This window comes from Schistocerca piceifrons, chromosome 3 (genome assembly GCF_021461385.2).
Source record: "Schistocerca piceifrons isolate TAMUIC-IGC-003096 chromosome 3, iqSchPice1.1, whole genome shotgun sequence".
Lineage (NCBI taxonomy): Eukaryota > Metazoa > Arthropoda > Insecta > Orthoptera > Acrididae > Schistocerca > Schistocerca piceifrons.
In genome coordinates, this window is record NC_060140.1 from 307,922,041 (window position 1) to 307,946,089 (window position 24,049).

At 44.8% G+C, this 24,049-nt stretch overlaps 1 protein-coding gene across 3 annotated transcripts in view; it reads left to right on the plus strand.

Annotated features, from left to right (window-relative positions):
* The window catches only part of LOC124789698 (tyrosine-protein phosphatase non-receptor type 4), a 185,574-nt gene that overhangs the window by 27,405 nt on the left and 134,120 nt on the right, over window positions 1–24,049 (plus strand). For 2 of the 3 annotated variants that reach the window (XM_047257145.1, XM_047257144.1), the window contains one exon: window positions 15,812–15,853. The exons of the other annotated variant lie outside the window; for it this stretch is intronic. The gene's annotated coding sequence lies outside the window, so the exon portion shown is untranslated. The remainder of the gene's footprint in view (window positions 1–15,811; window positions 15,854–24,049) is intronic. 3 annotated transcript variants of the gene reach the window in all.

The following is a 24,049-nucleotide window of genomic DNA, read 5'->3' on the forward strand; positions in this document are numbered from 1 at the left end:
TTTCATTATTCAGAAAGGTGTCGACGCAATTGCAGGTCCTGTAAAGTCTTGTTCCAGATTGCGAAATGGCACCTTGTTGTTAGAAACAGTCAGTGCCCTCCAGGCACAAAAATTGCTGTGTACTTCATTGCTACACACCTTCCCTGTCCGGGTGGAAGCGCACCGCACTTTAAATTCCTCACTTGGGGTCGTTTATACATGCGCCCTCGACGGATTGTCCGACGAGGAAATTCAACAGTACCTGTCTGACCAGAGTGTAACGGCTGTTCATCGAGTCATGAAAAGGGTTGACACGAACATCGTTCCAACCCGTACTGTCTTCTTGACATTTGACAGAGTTCAACTCCCATCGAACATAAAAGCGGGCTATGAGATAATTTCCATTCGCCCTTACGTCCCAAACCCTACGCGTTGCTATCGGTGTCAGCGGTTCAGTCGTACCAGCCAGTCCTGTTACAATGTGTTACTTGTGGCAAGGATGCCCATGAGGGTGCTTGTCCACTTCCATCCCCTCGTTGCATCAACTGTATGGGTGACCACGCTGCTTCCTCTAGAGATTGCCCCATTTTTAAAGACGAAAAACTCATTCAGGAAATCAGAGTGAAGGCAAAGGTGTCGACCTTTGCTGCTCGAAAATTATTCGCCAGTCGAAAGCCCACTGTGCATTAGATAGGTAAATACAGCACTGTCCTTGCCTCTCATCGGCCAACAAAGAAGGCGGCCACGCAGACTTCTGATCTCACCTTTAGTGCCACGGTCGTCAGATCGGCCAGTGCAGAGATCGCCTGTTCAACCTCCCCAATTTCGCCTGCTCACTCTATGGCTCACCCTTCATCGGGTTCTGCTAAATCACAAGCCCAAAAGTCAGACACCCGGACTTCCAAAAAAGAGCCTACTCATGAAGATTTTTTACGTACTCCAACTTCACAACCATCGGTCCTCCTCCATCCAAACATCCTGTTTTCAAGAAGGCTAATAGCTCCTCTCCTTATCTGCCACGGCGTGTCTCATCTACAGCACCACCTGGTGGTAGCTGCCCTCGGCCATCTTCTGTGTCGCCGAGGCGCACTGCTGGCGGCCGATCAACCGGCCGATCGCTGGTGGCAGGAGCTGCTCCCGAACAACTTATGGATCAGGATCTTCTGCCTTCGGCTGAATGCCGTTCCACGCTGTCGGTCGCCGGCTCTGAGCAGTCGTTGAGTTGACAGCAACCTTGGTCACATTCTTCCATTTTCTGCCCACCCTATGTCCATTATCCATTGGAATATCCGCGACATTCGAGCCAGTCGGGATGAATTGTCGATCCTCAAATGATCCTACTCGCCGGTCATCTTCTGTCTTCATGAAACAAAGCTGCGTCCGCACGACCGCTTCGTTTTCCCCCATTTTCGGTCAGTCCGATTTGATCTCCCCTCTGTTGAAGGCACTCCAGCTCATGGAGGACTCATGATTCTTCTCCATGATACTCTCCATTATCACCCAATCCCCTTAAACACTTCCTTCCAAGCTGTCGCTGTCCATCTTCCCCTTTCTGGATTTACCTTCTCTCTTTGTATTGTATACAATCCATCGTCCACACCAATGGCACGAGCTGATCTCCTTCATCTTCTTGGTCAGCTTCCACCCCCCTATTTGCTGGTTGTCCATGTGGCTCACTATTGATAGACGTCTTCCATCAAGCGGATCTTGTTTGCCCCAACACTGGGGACCCTACATTTTTGTCTGCCTCCACGACAAATTTCTCTCATTTGGACCTTTCGGTTGGTACTGTTCCGCTAGCTCGGCGCTTCCAATTGGTTCGCCCTTGCTGATACACACTCGAGTGACCACTTTCCATGTGTCCTTCGATTGCAGCCACAACTTCCATATATGCGCCCGCAACACTGGAAGTTTGCCCAAGCTGATTGGACACTTTTTTCGTCTCTTGCAACATTCGATGACCGTCACTTTCCTACCGTCGACGATGAGGTTACTCATATTACAGACGTTATTCTTACAGCTGCGGAACATTCAATACCTTGCACCTCCGAATTGCCCCGGAGCCCCCCGGTTCCTTGGTGGAACGAAGCATGCCGTAACTCAATACGTGAGCGGCAACGTGCTCTTCGCGTTTTCAGACACCATTCTACTTTGGCCAACTGTATCCGCTATAAGCAGTTCCATGCGTGATGCCGTCGTGTCATCCGTGATAGCAAGAAGGCAAGCTGGGACTTCTTTACTAGCTCATTTAACAACTTCACTCCCTCCTCGGAAGTTTCGAGTCGGATTCGATGGTTATCTGACGCGCCTAGTTTCTCCCCAGTCTCTGGGCTCACTGTCGCGCATGATATATTAGTGGACCCCGCCGCAATTTCTAACTAATTGGGTCAACACTTTGCTGAGATGAGATGTCGAGCTCTTCAAATTACCCATCAGCCTTCCTCCCAAAGAAACGTGCAGCGGAAGTGCAACCTCTTGCTTTCTCCTCTCAAAATCGCGAAAGCTATAATACTGTTTTCTCCATGTGGGAACTCCAACATGCACTCTCTTCTTCTCGCTCCTCCGCCCCAGGACTGGATGGTATAAACATCCAAAAGTTGCTGCATTTATCATACCATAGTCTGCGTTACCTCCTTCACCTTTATAATCGAATTTGGACCGACATTACTTTTCCCAGACGATGGCGGGAAGCTATCGTCGTTCCTGTTCCGAAACCTGAAAAGGACAAACATCTCCCCTCTAGCTATCGCCCCATTTCTCTCACGAGTAGTGTATGTAAGGTTTTGGAGCGTATGGTGAATTACCGTTTAGCGTGGTGGCTGGAATCCCGCAGTCTTTTAACACCTGCCCAATGCGGTTTCCGAAAGCATCGTTCTGCAGTTGACCATCTTGTTGCTCTCTCCACTTATATCATGAAAAATTTTCTCCGGAAACACCAAACAGTAGCAAAATTTTTTGATCTAGAGAGAGCATACAATACCTGATGGAAGACAGGCATCCTCCGCACACTGTTCTCTTGGGGCTTTCGAGGTCGGCTGCCCCTTTTTCTTCGCGAATTTATGGGAGAGCGCAGATTTAGAGTGCGGGTGAACACTACTCTCTCCCGTACTTTCTCCCAATAAAACGGGGTACCCCAGGGCTCTGTGCGAAGTGTTGTACTGTTTGCCATTGCCATAAATCCAATTATGGATTGTCTCCTTCCTGATGTCTCGGGCTCCCTCCTTGTGGACAATTTTGCGATCTTCTATAGCTCTCAACGGACCAGCCTTCTTGAACAACGTCTTCAAGGATGTCTCGATCACCTCCACTCTTGGAGCATCGAAACAGGCTTCCTCTTTTCTCCCAGTAAGACCGTTTGTGTTAATTTTTGGCGTCGTACGGAGTTTCTTCCACCTTCCTTACACCTAGGACCTGTCGACATTCCGTTTTCGGACGTGGCTAAATTCTTGGGTCTTAAGTTTGACAGAAAACTGTCCTGGTCCTCCCACGTTTCCTATCTTTCGGCTCGCTGTCTGTGATCCCTCAACACCCTCCGTGTCCTGAATGGTACCTCCTGGGGAGTGGACAGAGTGGTCCTTCTCCACCTCTATCGCGCCTTAGTGTGCTCGAAATTGGACTATGGAAGCATAGTTTACTCCTCTGCTCGGCCGTCTATTCTTCGGCGTCTCGACTCTATCCACCACCGTGGATTACGTTTAGTGTCTGGAGCTTTTTACACCAGCCCTGTGGAAAGCCTTTATGCTGAGACTGCTGAACCTCCGCTGTCCAATCGGCGAGCTGTCCTACAGAGTCGTTATGCTAGCCATCTGTCTTCCATGTCTGCTAATCTGGCTCATGGCATTTTTTTTGACGCCTCCTTGGATTTAGGGTATGCAGGCCGCCCTTCCTCCCTACTACCGTCAGGAGGCCGCTTCTGTCAACTGCTCCATTCTCTTTCCTTCCACTTTCCTAAAACTCTCTTGACAACTTGGGGTAGAGCACTGCCTTGGCTCCATCCCCAGACCTGCCTGCTCCGTGACCTTTGTCAGTTTCCCAAGGATGGTATCCCTTCACTTGTTTATTGTCGGGCGTTTGTTGCTCTACGTGCACAAATGAAGGAAGCCACATTTATTTACACTGATGGCTCAAAAACATTGTTTGGTGTAGGGAGTGCCTATATTGTTGGCGACACCCCAAATCGATTTCGGCTTCCCGACCAGTGTTCGGTTTATACTGCGGAGCTTTATGCTGTTCTCCAGGCTGTCCAATACATACGTCGCCATCAGCGGATACAGTACGTTATCTGTTCAGATTCTCTCAGCGCTCTCCTCAGTCTCCAAGCTTTCTACCCTGTCCACCCTCTGGTCCACCGGATTCAGGATTGCCTCCACTTGCTCCACTTGGGGGGGGGGGGGGGCGTCTCTGTGGCGTTCCTCTGGATCCCAGGACACATTGGTATCTGTGGAAATGAGGCGGCCGATATAGCGGCCAAGGCTGCAGTCTATCTTCTTCGGCCAGCTGTTCGCACGATTCCCTTCGCCGATCTACGGAGTGTTTTATGTCGTCGTGTTGCTCTTTTATGGCACGCACATTGGTCGACACTTCCCAATAATAAATTGCAGGACGTGAAAGCTCTTCCCTGTGTGTGTGGACCTCTTCCTCCCGAACGCGTCGTCGGGAGGAGGTAATTTTAACTAGACTCCGGATAGGGCACTGTCCTTTTAGCCATCAACATGTTTTAAGTGGCGATCCTCCCCCACTCTGTCACCACTGCTCTCAGCTGTGGACGGTAAGACACCTTTTACTTGGTGCCCCTATTTTACTCCATTACGCGCCCGTCTACAGCTGTCGCCTGATATATCTTCCGTTTTAGCAGATGACACGCGCTCAGCCGATCGTGTTCTCGAGTTTATTAGTGCCAGTGAGATGGCGTCAGTCATTTGACACTCCTTTTGGGGACAACCAACCTCCTTCTATAGTGGTTTTTTAAGCTTTCCTTCTGTTTTTATTTTCTCCAATTTTTTGAGTTTCGTTCCCATTGCTGCTGGTTTCCAGTTTCGTTTTTTTACCTTTTCCTAAGTCACAGACCGGGCGCTAATGGCCGTAGCAGTTTTGCACCCTAAAACCATAACAAAAAAAAAGCAACTGTTGAGTTGATGGACCATGACTCACCACCTATCGATTGCAGCAGCAGTGCTCCCTCAGAGCCAGGCCCTCAGCGACCACTGAGGTGACCCTTTCTTGTTTCTTCCTTTTCTTTTCGTTTTCATAATGGCACTTCTTCAGTGGAATATTCGCGGCATTCGGTCCAACCGAGAGGAACTAAAATTGCTCCTTTGAATGCAGTGTCCACTTGTCGTAGGTCTCCAAGAAACGAAGTTACGCCCATGCGATCGTATTGGCCTGGCACACTATACCTCCCTGCTTTTTGACCTACCCCCTGTGGCAGGTATTCCGGCTCACGGAGGGATCATGTTGCTGGTTTGGGATGATGTCTACTATGATCCAATCACATTGCACACAGATCTGCAGGCAGTTGCCATCTGAATTACTCTCCCCACTTTCACATTTTCCATTTGTACTGTTTACACTCCATCATCTGCCTGTACTAGGGCAGACATGATACAACTGATTGCTCAGCTTCCTATACCATTTTTGTTGATTGGAGACTTTAAATGCCCACCATCCCCTTTGGGGCTCTCCAGCATCCTGCCCGAGAGGCTCCCTCTTGGCAGACCTTTTCAACCACCTCAATCTAGTCTGCTTAAATACCGGTGCACCTACCTTCCTTTCGGACGCAACGCATACCTATTCCCACTTGGACCTCTCAATATCCACTATCCAACTTGCACGTTGGTTCGAGTGGTATGCTCCGTCTGACATGATCGAGCGACCATTTCCCCTGCGTAATCCATCTCCGGCATTACACCCCTTCTCCACGTTCCACTACCTGGAACATCTCTAAAGCCGACTGGGGCTTTTCTTCTCCCTGACGACCTTCCATGATCAAAACTTCTCCAGCTGCGATAGTCAGGTCGCATACCTCATGGATGTTATTCTCACTGCTACTGAATATTCCATCCCTCGTACTTCCTCTTCTCCACATCGAGTCCCAGTCCGCTGATGGACTACAGTATGCAGCAACACTACTCGTGCTCGGCGACGTGCTTTACGCACCTTCCAACACCACCCTATGATGGCGAACTGTATCAGTTACAAACGACTCCGTGCTCTATGTCTTTGTGTTATCAAAGAAAGCAAAAAGGCTTGCTGGGTGGCTTTCACCAGCTCATTCAACAGTTTTACTCCTTCGGTTGTCTGGGGTGGCCTGCGCCGGCTATCTGGCACCAAGGTCCACTCCCCGATTTCTTGCCTGAGGTGTAGCGAATGAAGTCCTTGTGGATCCTGAGGATGTCTCAAATGCCGTTGGCCGCTTTTCGCGGAGATTTCGAGCTCTGCCCATTACCACCCTGCCTTCCTCCCCCAAAAACAAGCAGAGGAGGCACAGCCACCTTCTTTCCAGTCTTTCAATCGTGAAAGTTACAATGTCACCTTCACCACGCGGGAACTCGAAAGTGCACTCGCCCGGTTCCGATCCTCTTCTCCGGGGCCCAATAGTATCCGTATTCAGATGCTGACGAACCTTTCTCCTGCAGGTCAAGGCTTTCTTCTTTGCGCCTATAATCGCATCTGGACTGAAGTACATGTTCCTACACGCTGGCGTGAAGCAATTGTTGTTCCCATACCCAAACCAGGAAAGGACAAACACCTTCCTTCCAGTTATCGCCCCATCTCCCTTACCAGCTGCGTCTGCAGGGTGATTGAGCACATGGTAAATTCTCGATTAGTTCGGCTCCTTGAATCTCGACGCCACCAATATCCAATGTAGCTTTCGTAGGCACCGCTCTGCTGTTGACCACCTAGTTACCTTGTCGACCTTCATTATGAACAACTTCTTGCGTAAGTGCCAGACAGTGTCTGTGTTCTTTGATTTGGAGAAGGCTTACGACACCTGCTGGAGGGTGGGCATTCTCCGCACCATGCACATTTGGGGCCTTCGTGGTCGCCTCCCTCTTTTTATTAATGCATTTTTAATGGATCGAATGTTCAGGGTACGTGTGGGTTCTGTTTTGTCAGATGCCTTTCGCCAGGAGAATGGGGTGCCCCAGGGTTCCGTTTTGAGCGTGGCCCTTTCTGCCATAGCTATCAATCCAATAATGGATTGCCTTCCAGCTGACGTTTCAGGCTCCCTTTTCGTGGACGACTTTACGATCTACTGCAGTGCTCAGAGAACATGTCTCCTGGAGCACTGTCTTTAGCGTTGTCTAGACTGTCTATATTCCTGGAGTGTCGCTAATGGTTTCACTTTTTTTTTTTGGTGAGAAAACGGTCTGTGTCAACTTCTGGCATTGCAAACAGTTTCTTCCACCATCCTTACATCTTGGTCCTGTTGCTCTCCCATTCACAGAGACAACAAAAATTTTAGGTCTTACATTTGACAGGAAACTTTGCTGGTCTCCACATGTGTCTTACTTGGCTGCTCGTTGTACCCGTTCCCTAAATGTCCTCCGTGTTCTCAGCTGTACATCATGGGGAGCAGATCGAGTGGTCCATTGTCCAATTAAAGAGCTTTGTCAACTATTCTGCCCGGCCGTTCATCTTACGCCGTCTAAACTCTATCCACCATCGGGGGTTACGTCTGGTGACTGGAGCATTCTACACCAGCCCTGTTGAGTCTGTATGCCGAAGCTGCCGAATTACCGCTAAACTACCGGTGCAATATGTTGCTTTATCGGTACGCCTGCCGACTGATGTCAATGCCCAACCAACCGTCATATTTCTCCTTCTTTGACGACTCTCTCGACCGCCAATACAGCCCGTATGTCTCTGCCCTGTTACCTCCTGGAGTTTGTTTTTGTCGCCTGCTTCAGAAACTTGAATTTACCCTCCCTACAACTTTTCGAGTGGGTGAGAGCCCGACGCCACCTTGGCTCCAGGCTCAGGTTCGCATTCACCTTGAACTCAGCTCGCTCCCAAAGGAGAGGACCGCGGATTCAATATACCGAGGTTTGTTGAACTTTGTTCGAGGCGGGCAATATCTTTATTAACACAGATGGCTCCAAGACTACTGCTGGCGTTGGATGTGCCTTTGTCGTTGGGGATGACACCTTTCAATACTGGCTCCTTGACCAGTGTTCAAGCTTTACAGCTGAGTTTTTTGCTATCTATCAGGCTGTTCAGTATATCCGCCGCCATCGTCATTCTCCTTATGCTATCTGCTCTGATTCTTTGAGTGCCATTCAGAGTCTCTGGAACCCATATTTGGACCACCCTCTCATGCAACGAATTCAATGGTCCTTTCAGTCACTAGTTGATACCGGTGCTTGTGTCCTTTTTTTTTTTTTTTTTTTTTTTTTTTTTTTTTTTTTTTTTTTTTTTTTTTTTTTTTTTTTGTGGATTCCTGGCCACGTTGGTGTGCCTGGGAACAAAGCTGCTGATGCTGCGGCAAGGCTGCTGTCGTCCTGCCTCGGACAACTTCCTTTTGTGTCCCATCAACTGATGTTAGTGGGGTTCTTTGTTGGCGCGTTTCGTCATTGTGGCATGAGGCTCTCCATGAAAATAAGCTTAGGGCTATCAAACCGATCCAGACGGCTTGGACGACCTCCTCACGCCCTTCCCGTTTTGTTCACTCTCATGTTGTCCTGTGTCTGCCGTCTATCTTACAGGAACTTTTAGCTGATGACGCACGAGCAGCTGCTCATGTCCTTAGTTTTATTACATTGATGGACTTGTCCAAAAAGATCTAACTCTTTTATTTTGTTTCTCTGCGTCTTTGTAAGTACTTTCTGGTGTTGCCCCCTTGCGTTTTTCTACGCTATTAGTGCACTAACGTTTGTGACTGGGTGCTAATGACCTTAGTAGTTGAGTGCCCTAAACAAAAAAAAAAAAAAGAAAAATCCTGACTGTCATCTTCTTCCTGAGACTGTTCTGATTTATTACTGTGGTTGTCAGCAACAAGAATTTTCTCTTCCCCATCAAAATTTTCTTTAGATTCATCTCACATCAACTCATCTTTCGAAATTTCTGCTAGAATTTGTAGGATCTCTTCAGGATTCCTTAAAATATCACTTTGCCAGGAAATATAGTATACCCATAAAACAGTAAGTTAACATTTTAAACAAGCATAAATGATGAAAATGTGTGTAACAAATCATAAGCATATAATGTTGAACAAATACTTACATGACTAGGCACGTTGTGGCAATTGCACCGCAGAGGTGTAACTGAAGTTAACAGTGCTGTTAAAACAGAACAATGGCCAGGTCTGGTTTCAAATGAGCTTACACACACTCCATCTATGATGAAAATTGCATACTATATACCATGGAAACCGACAACTAGCTCCAACCAGTGGACACACAGAAAACTAAAATTTGCGGTGTGTATGCTGCAGCGTGCACGCCGGAGGGTTAAAGCAATTGGAACAGGGCGGGCCCGGAAAAACTTAGGTTGTGCATTGTCTTTCAATGTAACATGTGCTACAAAGTTATTAGCTTTTCCCATTCTGTCTGAAAATAGCTCAGGTAGTTCTCTAAGAAAGCTAGCTACACTGTCTTTTGGATTAAAAGCAGTCACCGAAACTACATTGTCTTGGGTACTAAGTCCAAAGAAATCAAAGGTATCTAAACCAAATATGTTCTCACTGTCTCATGATTTCAACACAGTAAAATTCACTGTCCTAGTGCGAGATTTGTAAGTGGCAGGCAAACTACACAGTCCAAGCACTGGAATTTCCTGTCCATTGTAAGCAATGAGGTGTTAGCATGCATGGGTTTGAATCCCATCATCTTCGCCACTGTAGAGTTTTGTACTGCAAGGAAGCAAGGGAAAGGATGTTACAGGTGGCTAGTATCCTCTTTCTTCAACACAAATGCACATGGATTAACACAGTTCTTTATTTATATTGAATGTTTACTTAACTTGAATGGAGCCCATGTGTTATGGTACAAGCTCATTAGTAATAGTCCTCTCGCAGACAGTATCAATAATCTTGTTATTAAAAACTTTAGTCTCACTGCAAGCCCTGCTAGAAACACTAATCTTGTTGCTGTGTACTGTCGTAACTTGCAATGTGAACTGTGCCTGCTCTGAAATGTACTGACAGACGCCAAACTTGATGAGTGAGCCATTGAGGCCCTCCGATCAGAGGTGGCGGCCTAAATACATGCTGTTTAGAGGGCGTTGGCAGTGTGTTGCTTGTCGATGTGTCTCTGGCCTCTGTTGTGATAGGCGCACTGTATCCAACGCCTACTATAGATCTTAGTACTACATCTATGCTGACTAGTGTACTGGTGACAACTTGCACCAGCACAAGAAGCCACAGACTTTCGCCTCATGGGGCAAAGTCACCTGCTACACAACTGGCAGGCCGGAAAGGACAGAAGGAATACTCTTTCGAAGACTTCTTATGTCCCTCCAGCCGACAAACATGTTAGTCTTCCTCTGCCAACCAGGAAGTCTCCAAGAACTCAAAGGCAAATGGTCTTCTCCTTTGCTGACTCAAAGATCCTCTTCGACCATGTCGCCACATGATACCCTCACCTGGGCGACCTCCATGTTGCTGGTGCACACTGCCAACTGTTTTTCTGCCCTGGACTCCATAGATAGACAGAAGGAGCATGCTGACGCTTCTGTAGATATTATGGAGCAGGATCCTCCAGCCTCTGTGCCCTGTAGCAGTGTGTCTTCGAAGCCTGGCCCTCAGGAGCTGCTGAGGTGACACCCCTCTGTTATTTCCCTTTCCTCTTCATGACTCTTCTCCAATCGAACATTCACAACCCCTCGATCCAACAAAGATAGTGTCGGAAGTTCCATGTGGCTTTTCGTGGATGATGCTGTAGTATACAGAGAAGTTGAAACATTAGAAAATTGCAGCGAAATGCAGGAAGATCTGCAGTGGATAGGCACTTGGTGCAGGGAGTGGCAACTGACCCCTAACATAGACAAATGTAATGTATTGCAAATACATAGAAAGAAGGATCCTTTATTGAATGATTATATGGTAGCGGAACAAACACTGGTAGCAGTTACTTCTGTAAAATATCTGGGAGTATGCATACGGAACGATGTGAAGTGGAATGATCATATAAAATTAATTGTTGGTAAGGGGGGTGCCAGGCTGAGATTCTTTGGGAGAGTCCTTAGAAAATGTAGTCCAGCAACAAAGGAGGTGGCTTATGAAAAACTCGTTCGACCTGTACTTCAGTATTGCTCATCAGTGTGGGATCAGTACCAGGTCAGGTTGACAGAGGAGATAGAGAAGATCCAAAGAAGAGCGGCGCGTTTCGTCACAGGGTTATTTGGTAAGTGTGTTAGCGTTACAGAGATGTTTAGCAAACTCAAGTGGCAGACTCTGCAAGAGAGGCACTCTGCATCGCGGTGTAGCTTGCTGTCCAGGTTTCGAGAGGGTGCGTTTCTGGATGAGGTATCGAATATATTGCTTCCCCCTACTTATACCTGCCGAGGGGATTACGAATGTAAAATTAGAGAGATTCGAGCGTGTACGGAGGCTTTCCGGCAGTCGTTCTTCCTGCGAACCATACGCGACTGGAACAGGAAAGGGAGTTAATGACAGTGGCACGTAAAGTGCCCTCCGCCACACACCTTTGGGTGGCTTGCAGAGTATAAATGTAGATGTAGACTTATGGCTGCTCTTGGAATGCAGTGTCTGCTTGTTCTCTGCCTCCAGGAAACAAAATTGCATCCTCGCGACCACTTTGACCTTCACCTCCCTCCCCCCTTCCCCCTCCTGCCCCTGAGGACAGCATCCCATCTCATGGGAGAGTCATGCAACCCATCAAGGATGATGTTCATAGTCAACCCATCTCCCTGACTACCCGGCTTCTAGCTGTTCCAGTCCGCATTTTCTTTCCTCACTTGACCTATTCCCTTTGTACCGTTTACATCCTTCCATCATTTGGTGTCACCAGGGCAGCACTCCCTCCATCTTATTGGGCAACTGCCTCATCCCTTTTTTGCTGCTCAGCGACTTTGATATGCACCAGCCCCTTTGGGGTTCTCCCAGAACCTGTCTGAGACGTGCCCTCTTGGCTGACATTCTCAATTAACATAACCTCATCTGCCTTAACATGGGAGCACCCACATTCCTTTCAGACTCCATGCGCACCTGTTCCCAGTTGGACCTCTCCTTGTGCACTGTCCAGCTTGAGTGGTCCGTTCTCTGTGACACCTACTCAAGTGACCATTTCCCTTGTGCTATCCATTTGCTGACTCCTACCCCACCTATGTGCACACCCAAATGGCAGCTTCCTAAGGCTCACTGGAAGCTTTACTCCTCCCTGGTGACACTTACTCTTTACTTTGCTGTGTCCTCGACTCTTGGTGGACTGAGGCGTGCCGCTACACAATTCACATGTGGAGATGTGATCTCCGCATTTTTTATCGTCATTCTACGATGGCAAACTGTGTTCGTTATAAACAGTTACATGCAGTGTTGCCATGTTTTTCAGGGTAGCAAAAAAGCTAGCCAGATTACCTTTACTAGTTCTTTTAACAGTTCCATTCATCTTCCGTTGTGTGGGCCAACTTCCGACGTCTCCACCCCAGGAATGGATGATGTTCACTTTCAGATGTTGCAGAACCTTTCCCTTGGGGGAAAGAACTGTCTCCTTCATATGTACAGTTGCATCTGGGCAGAGGGCACGTTTCCCAGGTTCTGACGTGAAGCCACTGTCATACCCATACCCAAGCCCGATAAGCACAAACACCTTCCTTCTAGTTATCACCCCATTTCTCTCACCAGCTGTGTTTGCAAGATGATGGAACATATGATTGATGCCCAGCTTGTATGGTGACTCGAATCTTTTAATTTATTAACCGCTGCACAGTGTGGGTTTAGAGTGCACCGCTCTGCAGTTGACCATCTCATCACTTTTTCAACCCATGTCATGAATGATTTTCTGCAAAATTTCAGACTGTAGCCCTTTTGATTTGGAGAAAGCCTAGGATACATGCTGGAGGACTGGTATTCAGTGCTTCCTACATGTGGGTCTTCCATGGCCGCATGATACATTTCTTTCAGAAATTTTTGAAAGACCGAGTTTTCAAAGTATATTTGGGTTCCACCTTGTTGGAAACCTTTATCCAGGAAAACAGTGTGCTTCAGGGTTCTGTCCTGAGTGTCGTCCTCTTTGCTATTACCACTGACCCTATGATTGCCTGTCTCCTGCCATGCATTGCCAGCTCCCTTTTTGTTGACCATTTTGTGATCTATTGCAGTTCTCCACAGATTGTCTCCTTGAACGGCATCTTCATCAGAAATGTCTCGATCATCTTTACTCATTGAGCATCAACAGTGGGTTTTGCTTTTCCAGTGAACAAACAGTTTGTATAAATTTCTGTCAGTGCAATTTGTTTCTTCAACTGTCTTTACATCTAGGACCTGTTGCTCTTTCGTTCATTGAAACTATGTATTTCCCAGAGTCATGCTCGATACGAAACTTTCTTGGTCCTCCCACAAGACTTACCTGGCTGCCTGCTGTATGCATTCCCTCAAGTCCTGTGTGTCCTCAGTGGTACTTTGTGGGGAGTGGATCAGATCACCCTCCTCTATTTGTACCAGTCCGTTATCAGTTCAAAACTAGACTATGGCTGTTCTGTTTATGCATCTCTACGTCCGACCCTGTTACCTCATCTCAATACTATCCACCATCGTGGCATCCGGGTGGCCACTGCTGCCTTTTACACTCACGTGGTTGAGAGTCTGTATGCAAATGCTTCCGAACTGCTGCTGTCATATGGCTGTGACTTTCTCCTCAGCTGCCTAGCCACCCATCATATACCTCCTTCTTTGATGACTCCTTTGATCGCCAGTGTGGGGCGCGTCCATCTTCTCTGTTACCTCCTGGAGTCAGTTTTCGGCTCTTGCTTCGGCAGCTTAATTTCACTCTATCTGCCACTTTTGCGAACATTTTCACCTTGGCCTTCTTTTGCTTCCTAAGGACACTACTCCAGCCTCACTCAATTGCAAGTTTTGTTGTTTCACGACATTTGCATGGAATTCTCAATAGTACCTTTGTGTACACTAATGGCTCTCGGAGTGACTGTGGTGTTGGGTGTGCCTTCACCATTGGCTTCGACGTTTTTCGCTATCGGCTTCCAGAACACTGCTCAGTATTTACAGCAGAGCTCTTTGCCCTGTATCAGGCCACGCAGTACATCCGGCGACACAGGCTTTTCAATTGCGTCATCTGCTCAGACTCTCTCTGTGCCCTTCAAAGCCTCTGTGTATTGCACACTGTCTATCCCTTAATGCAACGGGTTTAGGAAAGCTGCCACTTGCTCGCACATGATGGAGCCACTGTAATGTTTATGTGGATTCCTGGTCACAGCAGTCTGACAGGAAACGAGGCTGCTGACACTGCCGCCAAGGCTGCAGTCCTCGTACTTTGTCCCAGTAGTCCTTCCATTCCCTTTGATGATGATTGTGGGGCTGTTTGTCAGCAGGTGGTGTCATGGTGTCACTTTGGCATTACCTCTGGTCCTTCATTCATGGAAACAAGCTCTGCGGAATTAAACCTCTCTCAATGGCTTGGACAACCTTCTCTCATCTTTCTTGCCAGGAGATCATTTTAGGTAGGTTGAATATTGGGCACTGTCTCTTTAGCTATTGTCGTATGTTAAGTGGTGCTCCCCCATCACTTTGTGCTCATTGCCCACAATCTTTGACGGTTTGCCATTTTGTGGTGGACTGCCCATTTTTCACCACTTAACATTTTCATTTATGTTTGCCGTCTGAATTCTCAACCGTTATAGCGAACGACGCGCAGGCTGTCGACCGTGTTTTACTTTTTATCTGTTGTATCAATATGGAAAAGCACATTTAATCGTTAGTTCAGGACCTCTGTTTCTGTCGTATTTTATGGAATTTTATCCAAGTCCCTGTTTTTAGCTGTCTTCACTTCCTTCAGCGGGGCTTAACATTTAGTCATTTTTAACTCCTTTCTTCCTTTGTGTTCTACGGTTCTGACATGGGCACATATAACCATAGTTGTTTTTGTGCTGGAAAAAAAAAAAATCCAAGATGTTTCTCCTCCATCTACTGAAAGGGGTTCTGCCCCTTTTACAGAACCACACATTTGTTTGTCATCTGAACAAATCTCTCTCTGTTGGGGTTGCACCTACAGTATATGACAATATGTATCACTGAGGCGTGCAAGCCATCCTGCCAGGTCTGCAGTTCACTGGAGAATACAAAATCCTATTAGTAATATACTTAGCTGCAGCATAGCTCATCCTCCAGGGTAGCTGGGAAGGAGACAGTTTGGTTGCAAATTGCCGAAACAGTATTGAAGATTTCAGTTAATCTGTGATTAAAAGTATTCTTCTTTGAAGATTCAGGTGTACTTTCTCGAAGTGCAGGCTGTTTCGTGTCATACAAAAGGTCAGTCTTTATGTGATCACCTTTGCAAAAATGTTGGAAACATTAAATATAGTTCAGAGATAATTTCAATGTCTGTATTTCATTACTGTAATATCTCCTCTATGCTTTGAATAAACACTGTTACTTGTCCTAGTCTTTAGTGCCTGGTATTGGTATACTGTAGCAGACTAATCCCATATCTCACTATGTTGAGCTCTGTGAGCTTTCAACTAGTCCATATCGTGCAGAATGATTTTGTTTTAACTATAGGTCCTACACATTTTCATTATTGTACGTTCTTCCACTGATAGCAGCAGTTTCTAGATCTAATATTTGGTGAATGATTTTGACTGCTCCCAACCCGCTCTCATCTCACACTTAGACTGTCTCAATTTTGCATTTTTGTTTCAGGTTTTTGGGAATTGCTGCAGCTGCTTCAGAGTTATAATGAGTGTAAGTGCCACCTAATTAAAAAGACTGACCTTCAAGAATAAGATACATTATTACGTATCACTTGCAGTGTTCTTTCTCCCCCTCTGGAATAATACGTTTGAAATTGCGTGTGTAAATTTTTAGAAATATATTTACATACCATTAAATAGTGATTTTCAATGAAAAGAAAACAAATTATTTTCCACACACTGCCTGTGAGCTAAGGTTCTCTAGACCTCAGAGTCCATCCTGAGAACTTTGGAATGGGAGCGCCAGTCTTTACTGTCAAGTAATGGTATAGTGCTGTAGTAGCCAATGGTGAATTCTCTGTGTCATTTCATTTTGCATTATTGTGCTTGTACACATGCAAGGTAGGTTTGATTTCTCAAAAAATTTTGTGTGTTCATTAGTGCTTTGTGTACAGACTGAGTAACATAGGGGTTACTACAAAACTAGATTATTCCTTTCTCAACTATATCCTCCCTTTCATTTCATTTGACTCTTAGAAATGCAGCTAAGTTTCTGTTGAAACTGAAGATCATGTATTGCTCCCTGTATTTTATTCATGACATCTTAGAATTCAAGAGCATATTTCAGTTAACATTGTCACTGTTTGTTTTTAAATGTGGAAATGTTATTATGTGGATTTTCATTTCTTCTTCTGATTTTCTTAGCTAAGTCATAGGTTAGTGCTGCTTTGTGCATATCTATGATTCTCTGGAACTCAATCTGATCTTCTCTGTGGTCAGCTTCTCCAGATAGTTTCAAGTTTCTGTAGATAATTTGTGTTAGTATTTTACTATCTTTATTAAACTGATGAGATCTGTAGTACTCACACCTGTTAGTACATGGTTTCATTTGTTTTGAGATTATTACACTCTTATAGAACCTTCATATATTGCACGCAGCAGCTGTAACACTTCTCTCATGGTTCTGTGTCTCAAAGATTGTAGTTGGGTGTTGTGAACTCTTATTAGTTGCCTTTTTTCGACTAGGATCTTAATGAGCCATGTGAAATTCTTCTTGCATCAGCATCTCGTGTTTCTCTACTTCCTTTTCCTTTCAAAGATATTGCCTTAAATGTTCTTTCCTTTGTGTAACCATTCTGCACATTCATTCCACTTTTCAGCCTTCCCTTCTTTGCTTGGTGTTGGCGTGCTGTCTGATCTCTTGATATCCACACTCATGTTTCTGTTTCCTGCGAAGGTTTCATTAATTTTACTATAAGGCCATGCCCTACATGAGTGACAGAAGCGAGCGACAGCGAGTGACTTCTGGATACACGACACTCCAGCGACAAACAGCATCATCAGGTGAAAACCTTGGGTGTCCTGCGTGCGAGCGACTCTCGTGCTACAAGATGGCTGCTTAGAGCCAACCAGCTGTTTCTATAATATGGCGTCCTTAACCTGTAGAATACTGTAGCTGGAGAGTAAGGCTACAGAATTATTTTTACTTAAGAAAATAAAGTGAAAAGTAATGCTGTGCCTGAAATTTACAAAGGGAGGAATCTCCATGGAGAATTTCATAAGTATCGTCAACTACGAAGATCACCAGACAAGTTCTTTGAATACACATGAATGAGCAGAGGAGTAATCGACTGTCTCATGAATAAATTAAATACGAATGTTTTTTTACATGATAAAGAACTTTTAACAGCCAACAAATGTGGAGGAATGAGTATTACGTGACTAACCATGCTGAATCCAAATATAAGTACACAGAGTGATATGAACGATCAGGAGCTAGCTGTGGTGTAGCGGTAGCGTGATTGGTACATAATTTTTGTGTGAAGAAAAGGTCCTGTGTTCAATTCCGGGCCGTTCATGTGTTTTTACTGACTCAGTTACAATTCTGTATACTAAGTTTCATATATACCGTTTACACTGCATCACTAAGTATATTTTTAAGGTCTTACCAAAGAACTTCATCTTCACACCTAACCCAGTATATCACACACATTCAATTGCTAATAAATTACAATGAACCATGAAATTTTACAGATATTTGATGTTGCAAATGTAATTCATCAACAGTCAGTGTTAGGCCAAGTGTTTTGTTACTCTAAATAGTCTGTAAAAGTAAAGCTTACAAAATTTTTGAAACGAAAGTCAAATGTTTTGTGTAATGATTTGTCTAAAAGTATGAAATAAAAAATATTAGGGAAGCATTTGGTGGACCTCATTTTCTGTTCATGATTCGAGCATCTTTCAAAGGCACGTATAACGTTTCTCTGATCTACTTATTTCTTTTACACAAATCATTTCATAAAATATTTGACTGATTTCTTCCATTTTTGAAATTCAAGTTTTATTCAGAAAGCATGATCTTACTGATTCCTCGTTTGCCTTCCTAACATACTTGATTCGAAGGAAGCCTTTTTGACATTTAAATATCACACCAATGTATCTTTTTATATGCAAAATAGCTAGGTCTTGAACAGATGACATTTTTTGCACTTCATTTACAGCATCTTTTTGTGAAATATTTAAATTTTTCCTCAGCTTATTAAGTTTTTGTTCATTACCCTGATTGCTTTCAAGTAGTTAAATATTTTCATGCAAAACTAGACCTCATGCTGGTCATTTTACCTGTTTCTCTCCCTTTAATGGCTATGAAAATTTGGACAAAACCTCATGGTGTAAGCTGTAGAGAGTCTTGTTTTCGCTCTGCTCACACGTTTACAAAAACGTATCGACTGTTAATCATTTGACAAAATAGTCCTTTCTGCGTGCTCTCATTTCCAAAATTCGTTGTTTCGATATCTTGAACCTTTTATGAGATACGGCAATTTTTATGACCATTTGATTCCTGAAGCGCAGGAAAGGTACGGACGCGCCGCGTGAGACCTGTCCACGGATGTAACAACCAATATCTCAAGAATGAAAAGGGATATCATTCCAGTCTCAACTTTAAATACAATTTAGATATATTGGTTACATTTCATATGGAATAATTTATGGCCTTAAATAAACTATACAGAAGGTCTACACAGTGTGATTTTCCTCTGCAAATTCTTAAAAGTTTTGTTCAGCCGTGTACTCAATTTTGTGCTGCACAGTAACTATGATGAATAATGAAAATAAATTCTGACCTTTATCGTTGAAGGATATCAAGCTATAGGATGCGGAAGAATCAAATTTTTTCACTGAATATTTTTCTTAAAATCGGTTGTTAAGTAATTCATAGCTGCCATCACGTCTGCTCCACTGCTTTGCCAAGAAGACACGTGGCTATCGCTCTGTGTCGTGCGTGCTGCAGCGACAAGATTTAAACATGTTTTAATTCAAACATCGCCAGTTGCAGCGGGAGACAAGCAGCGACACAGATGTCACTCGTGTAGGACACCTCCGTAACTACACCTGCGGTTGTGTTTTTGTCGCCTGAAGCTGTCGTGCGCTGGCATTCCCTTCTGTCACTCACATAGGACATGGCCTAAGTGCCATCCACTTTTCCAGTAGTCATTTGTGTTTCTGCAGCTTTGCATTTCTCCTCTAGCCATTCCTGCTCCCCATTTTATATGATCTGTCAGCCTCATTTTCATATAAATATTTTTCCATTTTTCTGCTTCGTGTCGTACCGTTTTCTGTATTTTAGTTTCATTAGGTACATTTGGTGTCTCCTGTGTTATTCAGGGATTTCTTCTGGACCTCGTCTTTTTGCTAGATTTTCCTCCATTGCTTTTACTGTTTTATCACTTGAAGCAACAAATTCATTTTCTATTTTATTCCTTTCTCCTGTTATTTTGGTTAGTTATTGCATAATGATCTCTCTGCAGCAAACTCTGCTTATTTCAACCTATCCAATACCTATCTGCTTAATTTTCTACTCTTTTGCAATTCATTCAGCTCTGCATTTCATAACAAATAAATTATGATTAGAGGTCACATTTGCCCCTGGAAACATTGGTCTGCAATAGGTTTCTAAATATCTCTTACCTTTATTTAATCTGTTTGAAACCTTCCGTGTCTTCGGGTCTCGTCCCCATATACAAAATTCTTTTGTGATTCCAAACTGTTTGCAGTGATTAAATAATGTTCTGTGCAAAATCTACATGCTGCTTCCACTTTGGTCCTGTGCTCCCCTCCTGTAGTCCTTGTTATTGTACATGTCTTCTTTTCCTTTTCCCATTATTGAACTGTGATCACCACCACAATTACATGATCAGATCTCAGTGTAGTGTAAATTTTCATTTACCTTGTCAAGCATTTTGTACTGTGATGGATCATGGCTTTGTCTCTATCCTGGCTGAAATAATCCACCATGTGTTATTCACAGTGGTTCTCTTACTTATTTCTTTATTCATTGTTAGAATTACTTCTGCATTACCACACATTACCAGCTGACTAGAAATTCTGTTCTTCTGCTGCTACACCCACTAATTCTCACTGTACATGACTTAAAACTATCCATTTCTCTTTAAAGTTTTCGAACTCACCTACACGATTAAGGGATCTGGCATTGGAACTTCACTCCTTAGAAAGCTAGATCTGTGTTTTTCTGATAACAAAATCTTCCTAAGTAATCCCCGCCCATGGATTCGATTGTTGGGACCTGTTTTAGCTGTGGGATATTTTAGTTGAGAGGGATGCCCTCATCATTAAAATGTACAAGCCCTTCAGAAATTTAATGACTTTCGTTAACCCTTGCTTTACTCTGACACAGTACCTAAATATTAAGGCCCTAATAATTGTAAGACAGATCTTTGTGTGTCTTCAGTAACTGAATAGTGGGGGGTGGGTTTGTGATCCAGTAGAAATTAGCCTACTTATTCTCCGTTGTTAGTAAGAATTTTCAGCATTTGTGTATATGGTTAATGAATCATTCTGAGCACCACTCTCCTCAATTATATAAATGTCTGCATTCTTGTCATGGGGTTAGGTTTGGTAGTTACTTGATTTCCAAAGTGCTTTTTTTATCTGGGCTATTCTGTGTGCTACCTTCAGCTCTCAAATTCAGCCTTAATTTTAGTCTCTCCGCAGCATAGTTACAATCTGTGCGACTTTCATTTCTAGCTGTTGCTAGATCTATGAAACTCAAGTGAATGTATTGACAGGAATAGGTTGATGGTTAGGTGTCACAGTTTCATTTGGGACTAGTCTAGTTAAGGTCCATTAATACCTAGGTATTCTGTCACTAAATGAATTACGGTGACTTCTTGGAGGGGCCTCTTTAAAAAAGACCTAGCTAGTTACTGATAAACCAGTTCCTTGTCCTTTTTTTAAATTAAAGCTGAGTTGTGCAGTATTAAACTGTGTTGTCTCTTTCTTTCTTCCTTTATTTAGTTCCGCTGTAACATTTAGTTTGATGCAGTTGCTATTGTTATTTTTTTGCTTTTATCATATCAAGCAAGTCCAGTTCATTATTAGAGAATATCTAAAAGCTTTCTGTGTTAATGTTGTCAATGCGTTGCATGAGGGTTATCCAGTATTGCAGTAAGTGAACAGCGTCAGTTCTGGTTCCTTCTCTCTCCAACTAAGAGGTAAAGTCTGTGAAAAAAATACTCAGGTGCATGTAACAGAGCACCAATTGAAATTCAGTGTCAGCTCTGTCCAAGTAGACCTCTTTGATTAAACGTCTCACCAATGACAACTTCATGGAATGGATCTGGCAGCACTTTGTGGAGAGACCAGTTCTTCACACTAATGAAACTACACTCCTGGAAATTGAAATAAGAACACCGTGAATTTATTGTCCCAGGAAGGGGAAACTTTATTGACACATTCCTGGGGTCAGATACATCACATGATCACACTGACAGAACCAAAGGCACATAGACACAGGCAACAGAGCATGCACAATGTCGGCACTAGTACAGTGTATATCCACCTTTCGCAGCAATGCAGGCTGCTATTCTCCCATGGAGACGATCGTAGAGATGCTGGATGTAGTCCTGTGGAACGGCTTGCCATGCCATTTCCACCTGGCGCCTCAGTTGGACCAGCGTTCGTGCTGGACGTGCAGACCGCGTGAGACGACGCTTCATCCAGTCCCAAACATGCTCAATGGGGGACAGATCCGGAGATCTTGCTGGCCAGGGTAGTTGACTTACACCTTCTAGAGCACGTTGGGTGGCACGGGATACATGCGGACGTGCATTGTCCTGTTGGAACAGCAAGTTCCCTTGCCGGTCTAGGAATGGTAGAACGATGGGTTCGATGACAGTTTGGATGTACCGTGCACTATTCAGTGTCCCCTCGATGATCACCAGTGGTGTACGGCCAGTGTAGGAGATCGCTCCCCACACCATGATGCCGGGTGTTGGCCCTGTGTGCCTCGGTCGTATGCAGTCCTGATTGTGGCGCTCACCTGCACGGCGCCAAACACGCATACGACCATCATTGGCACCAAGGCAGAAGCGACTCTCATCGCTGAAGACGACACGTCTCCATTCGTCCCTCCATTCACGCCTGTCGCGACACCACTGGAGGCGGGCTGCACGATGTTGGGGCATGAGCGGAAGACGGCCTAACGGTGTGTGGGACCGTAGCCCAGCTTCATGGAGACGGTTGCGAATGGTCCTCGCCGATACCCCAGGAGCAACAGTGTCCCTAATTTGCTGGGAAGTGGCGGTGCGGTCCCCTACGGCACTGCGTAGGATCCTACGGTCTTGGCGTGCATCCGTGCGTCGCTGCGGTCCGGTCCCAGGTCGACGGGCACGTGCACCTTCCGCCGGCCACTGGCGACAACATCGATGTACTGTGGAGACCTCACGCCCCACGTGTTGAGCAATTCGGCGGTACGTCCACCCGGCCTCCCGCATGCCCACTCTATGCCCTCGCTCAAAGTCCGCCAACTGCACATACGGTTCACGTCCACGCTGTCGCGGCATACTACCAGTGTTAAAGACTGCGATGGAGCTCCGTATGCCAAGGCAAACTGGCTGACACTGACTGCGGCGGTGCACAAATGCTGCGCAGCTAGCGCCATTCGACGGCCAACACCGCGGTTCCTGGTGTGTCTGCTGTGCCGTGCGTGTGATCATTGCTTGTACAGCCCTCTCGCAGTGTCCGGAGCAAGTATGGTGGGTCTGACACACCGGTGTCAATGTGTTCTTTTTTCCATTTCCAGGAGTGTATCATCACACTAATGAAACTATCTTAGCAGAAGACCCAGACAGAGACCAAATGAGGTTTGGAGATTCTGATCTGTAAAATTTTTCTAGTAAATCCGTAAATTAAAAGCAAGAAATGTAACCGTTATTGCAAGTTCAAAAGTAAATGGAAGCAATTGTAGGCGTAATGGTTGCTGCTTGATTGCTGAATCAAGTTGGGAGAGAGAACAGCTATTTATTTTTATTTATCTACATCTACATGATTACTCTGCTATTCACAATAAAGTGCTTGGCAGAGGGTTCAATGAACCAACCTCAAGCTGTCTCGCTACCATTCCACTCTTGAGCTAGAAAACAAGCACTTAAATTTTTCTGTGTGAGCCCTGATTTCTCATACATTATTATCATGATCATTTTTCCCTATGTAGGTGGGTGCCAACAGAATGTTTTCACAATCGGAGAAGAAAACTGGTGTTTGAAATTTCATGAGCAGATCCCGTCGCAACGAAAAAGGCCTTTGTTTTAATGATTGTCACTCCAATTCATGCATCATGTCGGTGGCACTATCTCCCCTATTTCGCGATAATACAAAACGAGCTGCCCTTCTTTGTACTTTTCGATGTCATCCGTCAGTTCCACCTGATGCGGATTTCCCACAGCACAGCAATATTCCAGAATAGGGTGGACAGGTGGACTTAGATCTGTTGCACCTTCTAAGTGTTCTGCCAATGAATCACAGTCTTTGGTTTGCTCTACCCACAAAATTATCTATGTGATTGTTCCAATTTAGGTTATTTGTAATTGTAATCACTAAGTATTTAGTTGAATTTACAGCCTTCACATTTGTGCGAGTTATCATGTAATCGGAATTTAGTGGATTTCTTTTAGTACTCATGTGAATAACTTCACACTTTTCTTTATTCGGGGTCAATTGCCACTTTTTGCACCATGCAGATATCGTATCTAAATCATTTTGCAATTCGTTTTGGTCATCTGATGATTTTACAAGATGGTAAATGACAGTCATCTGCAAACAATCTAATAAGGCTACTCAGATTGTCTCCTATATCATTAATAAAGATCAGGAACAATAGACGACCTATAACATTTCCCTGGGAATGCCGGATATTCATATTTCCATCATGAATAGTTTAAGAGCATTG